Below are 6,234 nucleotides of genomic sequence, written 5' to 3'. Positions count from 1 at the left end.
CCGCCTAGTTTGCCTAAATGGTAGCACCGTCCCTAATGCCTGGGGCAGATGAGGAAGGCTGGGCCCAGCGTAAGGCCACTCACTTTGTGTCTCCACTGTCATCTCTTCTGATCCTGGTCGCACCTGTTAGGCTACAATCCAACCAGTGAAGAAGCATGGAGGACACCTGGTTCAGCAAGCCCCAGGGTGGTCCCTGGTGGCTGGAGGAGCATCTGCTGGCAAGTCACAGCTCAACTGTGTCAGAATCCAGCTGGGCTGTGAGGAAGCGTGGCAGGGCTACTAAGTGTGAGTTTCACCAGAAATACTTAGCACTTGGCATCCCTGACTGCAGAATCCAAGTCAGGGGTTGATGGAGTTCAAGTCAAGGATATCCTTAAGGAGATCAAAGCAGGCAACTCAGTGGGTACATTATATTTCACTGTTGCATTTGAAGTCTCTCTGACCTTTCAAGCATGTGGCCCTCTGCCTTTCTGGATATATTGCTTTTGATGGAAATATTGTTCTCATTGTCCTGTACCATTGTAATGGTAGAATGTTGGTTTTCCACAATTAATTAAAGCAAGTGTACGCATATATATATACATGCAGTAAAGTATGCTCCAAGACAAGAAGCAGGTATGAATGTTTGACTGTAGTTAATTTCCAGACCCATCAGGCCTGAAGGAGGACCAGGAACAAAATATAGTCATAGGCCCAATCACAGGGAGTTTTCAACTGCAGCAGTAGTGGAGGACTAGACTAGTGCTGTTCTGTACGATCAAATCTGATTCCCAAACCAGATGGATATCACCATTAATGTTAATTTACGTATGAGAATTTTTACTTGTACTTGAAATAAAATATTACATAGTTCTGACTAACTATCAGATGGATGGGGCAATGACATTTTAATTTTTATTAAAGTGGAGATGAAACTAAACAAATAAGACAAAGTGAGAGTCAGATACACTAAAAAGAAAAGAATGGTACAGAGAAACCTGGCACAATCGACCAAAACTGAACAAGTAGAATATATAATAATGCCTTTAAACAATCACACCAGCAACAATTGTTCATTGTCACTTAATTTAGAAGGAGACCACAGCCCCAAATATGGGACAACCATGTTTTCATGAAGAAACAGTGAAGTTTTAGCTACATATGGACAACGAATCAGAATTTTCCCCCTCAGCCTGCCTATGTGTAATTTGTGAAGGGAGAGGTGAAGGGGAGAGAACAGCACAGTGCTTAAAGTAATTGAGATCCATTTTAGCGCCCTTTCTCTCTCACTACCTGAAATGACAATTGTTGACTGTTTGGCCATTATGAGGACACAAGGAGGGTGTAGGATGATAACCCTCTTCACACAGGTCTATAGATATCCATGGAAACTGTTTGATGTGTGAGCATAAAGAGAGAAAGAACCAAGACAGTGCAACATTCAGACTTTATTACTTCTTCCACATATACTGGCCTCTCTCATCAAGCACTTCTTGAAAGTAAAGTTCTCTCAGTTCCTAGACATGGCCCTATACACAAGTATACTATAATGCCCCCTAATGGGAAGCTACTTATAACATCCCTTTAATTACATATATTTAAGATAGCAGAATTAAACATGAATACCATATCTGCTTACACAATTAACTTTCTGTTATACCCACAGAAAGTCTGTAACTTCATGTATATGACGTAACACCAACGCTTTCTTTTTCAGTAGACCAACTCTTAATTTGCTCAGCCACTAAGGTATTTTCCTCTGGGTTTGGGATGGCTGTTCTTTCATGCTTTCGTATTGCACAAAGTCTTGTGTATACCTTCCAGGTGGTTTGATGTTGGAGGAAGTTCGAGTCTTGTGGGGACAGGATACTGTCTTGCACTTGGTTCTTCTTGTGTCTTGAGAGTCTGGTCTGGATATTGATCATTTGTCAGCCTGTGTTCTTTCTGTGCTCTGCTGATTAAGTCTCAGTGGAGTGCATATTTGATCAGGAGCTTCTGTTCTCCCTGTCTCATAACACAAGAAAAAGGGGACCAGCAATGAAATTAAATGGTGGGAAATTCAAAACCGATAAAAATAAATACTCCGTTAAACAATGTGTAGTTAAACTGGCATGCATTGTCTCTGTAAGTTGTTGAGGTCAAGAACTTAACAAGATTCAAAAGGGATTGGATTTTTGTATGGATAGCAAGAATATTCAGAGTTATAATTAATGACAAAATTTGGGAATGGATATTAAACCTTGTGCTTCAGGGCTTAAGTCAATCTCTAACTTGGTGGTTCTCAAACTTTTTTTTTCGCGGACCACTTGAAAATTGCTGAGGGTCTCAGTGGATCACTTAATGATCTTTCCAATTGTTGTTTGTACCATTAGCTAACTATTATAAAGCGCTTTGGATAAAAGCGCTATATAAAAAAAACCTTAATTCATGTTTTTTTGTTCTACAAATAAAAGCACACAACTCATATTTTAATATCAGTAGTCTTACCTTTCTAAGTAGTCTTACCTCCGCCACAGCAGTCCCTGAACTGGGGCTGAGAAGGAGGAGTGTCTCTCCCCCCCCCCTCCGCCCCTGGCCCCAGCAGCCATAGAGCTGAGGCTGGGAAGGAGGGCTGTCTCTCCCCAGCAGCCGCAAGCCTGGAGAAGGGGAAAGTCGCCTCTTTCTCTGGCCGCTGCAGCTCTGCACATCCCAAATTCCCCCCACCCCTCTTCTTACCCCACTGCCCCCTCCTGCCTACCCCCTATTGCCCCAAGGCCACCACCTCACCGTACATGTGCATCTTCTCCAGGGTCCAGGCATCTAATTAGTGAAGCCACAGCTGCGCAGCTGCACTAATTAGGTGAGTGGCCCTTCACTCATGTGCGGCTACCCAGGCACGCACCTTAAAGGGAAATATTCACGGACCACCTGAATGGAGCTTGCGGAACACTGGTGATCCACGGACCACAGTTTGAGAACCTCTGCTCTAACTATTAGAGTTGAGGGTGAGACCTGTGTGGGGGGTGGACTGCACATCTGCCTACTGCAGGGTTTTCTTACTCCTCTGTCTGAAGCATCTGGTACTAGCCACTATCAGAGATGGGATATTGGACTGGGTGGAGCACTGGTCCGGATCTAGACGAGTAATTCCTACAGTCAAATGTTCAAATGCTTACTAATCCAAAGTATCTGAAGGTGACCAAAGAGCTTGCGGTTAAATGTTGGTGATGGACAATTCTGGGTGGGAGCGGGACTCTTAAGGATTGAGGAGACTGAGGATTTGGGGCTCAGCAGGAATGGGCCCTTGGGAATCAGGGGAGGGGGTAAACAGACCCTTGAGAATTGGGGGAGAGGAGCCCTTGGGAGCTGGGTAATGACAGGCCCTTGGGAGCAATGGGTCTGGCTTTGGAGGGGGGCAAGAAGTTCCCCAGAAGAAAAGGCTTGTGTGTCATGGGGGTAGGATTGGGGGGTGGGATTCATAGATTCATAGATTATAGGACTGGAAGGGACCTCGAGAGGTCATCGAGTCCAGTCCCCTGCCCGCATGGCAGGACCAAATACTGCCTAGACCATCCCTAATAGACATTTATCTAACCTACTCTTAAATATCTCCAGAGACGGAGATTCCACAACCTCCCTAGGCAATTTGTTCCAGTGTTTAACCACCCTGACAGTTAGGAACTTTTTCCTGATGTCCAAGCTAGACTTCCCTTGCTGCAGTTTAAACCCATTGTTTCTGGTTCTATCCTTAGAGGCTAAGGTGAACAAGTTCTCTCCCTCCTCCTTATGACACCCTTTTAGATACCTGAAAACTGCTATCATGTCCCCTCTCAGTCTTCTCTTTTCCAAACTAAACAAACCCAGTTCTTTCAGCCTTCCTTCATAGGTCATGTTCTCAAGACCTTTAATCATTCTTGTTGCTCTTCTTTGGACCCTTTCCAATTTCTCCACATCTTTTTTAAAATGTGGCGCCCAGAACTGGACACAATACTCCAGCTGAGGCCTAACCAGAGCAGAGTAGAGCGGAAGAATGACTTCTCGTGTCTTGCTCACAACACACCTGTTAATGCATCCCAGAATCATGTTTGCTTTTTTTGCAACAGCATCACACGGTTGACTCATATTTAGCTTGTGGTCCACTATAACCCCTAGATCCCTTTCTGCTGTACTCCTTCCTAGACAGTCTTTTCCCATTCTGTATGTGTGAAATTGATTTTTCCTTCCTAAGTGGAGCACTTTGCATTTGTCTTTGTTAAACTTCATCCTGTTTAACTCAGACCATTTCTCCAATTTGTCCAGATCATTTTGAATTATGACCCTGTCCTCCAAAGTAGTTGCAATCCCTCCCAGTTTGGTATCATCCGCAAACTTAATAAGCGTACTTTCTATGCCAATATCTAAGTCGTTGATGAAGATATTGAACAGAGCCGGTCCCAAAACAGACCCCTGCGGTACCCCACTCGTTACGCCTTTCCAGCAGGATTGGGAACCATTAATAACAACTCTCTGAGTACGGTTATCCAGCCAGTTATGCACCCACCTTATAGTAGCCCCATCTAATTTGTATTTGCCTAGTTTATCGATAAGAATATCATGTGAGACCGTATCAAATGCCTTACTAAAGTCTAGGTATACCACATCCACCGCTTCACCCTTATCCACAAGGCTCGTTATCCTATCAAAGAAAGCTATCAGATTGGTTTGACATGATTTGTTCTTCACAAATCCATGCTGGCTATTCCCTATCACCTTACCACCTTCCAAGTGTTGGCAGATGATTTCCTTAATTACTTGCTCCATTATCTTCCCTGGCACAGAAGTTAAACTAACTGGTCTGTAGTTACCTGGGTTGTTTTTATTTCCCTTTTTATAGATGGGCACTATATTTGCCCTTTTCCAGTCTTCTGGAATCTCTCCCGTCTCCCATGACTTTCCAAAGATAATAGCTAGAGGCTCAGATACCTCCTCTATTAGCTCCTTGAGTATTCTAGGATGCATTTCATCAGGCCCGGGTGACTTGCAGGCATCTAACTTTTCTAAGTGATTTTTAACTTGTTCTTTTTTAATTTTATCCGCTAAACCTACCCCCTTCCCATTAGCATTCACTATGTTAGGCATTCCTTCAGACTTCTCGGTGAAGACCGAAACAAAGAAGTCATTAAGCATCTCTGCCATTTCCAAGTTTCCTGTTACTGTTTCTCCCTCTTCACTAAGCAGTGGGCCTACCCTGTCTTTGGTCTTCCTCTTGCTTCTAATGTATTGATAAAAAGTCTTCTTGTTTCCTTTTATTCCCGTAGCTAGTTTGAGCTCATTTTGTGCCTTTGCCTTTCTAATCTTGCCCCTGCATTCCTGTGTTGTTTGCCTATATTCATCCTTTGTAATCTGTCCTAGTTTCCATTTTTTATATGACTCCTTTTTATTTTTTAGATCGTGCAAGATCTCGTGGTTAAGCCAAGGTGGTCTTTTGCCACATTTTCTATCTTTCCTAACCAGCGGAAATGGGTGCAGTGGATTCTATGCGGTGATGAGCAGTTAGGTGGGGCTAAGCAGGAGCGAGAAGGGGCCTGGGAACCCCCAACAGGAGATGGGGTTACAGGAACCCGGGGGTAAGTATCAGAGGGGTAGCCGTGTTAGTCTGGATCTGTAAAAAGCAACAAAGAGTGCTGTGGCACCTTATAGACTAACAGACGTATTGGAGCATAAGCTTTCGTGGGGTGAATAACCACTTTGTCCGATGCATGTAATTGAAATTTCCAGAGGCAGGTATAAATATGCAGGCAAGAATCAGTCTAGAGATAATGAGGTTAGTTCAATCAGGGAGGATGAGGCCCTCTTCTAGCAGTTGAGGTGTGAACACCAAGGGAGGAGAAACTGCTTTTGTAGTTGGCTAGCCATTCACAGTCTTTGTTTAATCCTGAGCTGATGGTGTCAAATTTGCAGATGAACTGAAGCTCAGCAGTTTCTCTTTGGAGTCTGGTCCTGAAGTTTTTTTGCTGCAGGATGGCTACCTTTACATCTGCTATTGTGTGTCCAAGGAGATTGAAGTGTTCTACAAAAAGCAACAAAGAGTCCTGTAGCACCTTATAGACTAACAGATGTATTGGAGCATAAGGTTTTGTGGGTGAATACCCACTTCGTCAGACGCATGTGTCTGACAAAGTGGGTATTCACCCACGAAAGCTTATGCTCCAATACTTCTGTTAGTCTTAAAGGTGCCACAGGACTCTCTGTTGCTTTTTACAGATCCAGACTAACACGGCTACCCCTCTGATACTT

Source organism: Trachemys scripta, chromosome 4 (assembly GCF_013100865.1).
Source record: "Trachemys scripta elegans isolate TJP31775 chromosome 4, CAS_Tse_1.0, whole genome shotgun sequence".
In the NCBI taxonomy this organism is placed as follows: Eukaryota; Metazoa; Chordata; order Testudines; family Emydidae; genus Trachemys; species Trachemys scripta.
This window is presented reverse-complemented; position numbering follows the sequence as displayed.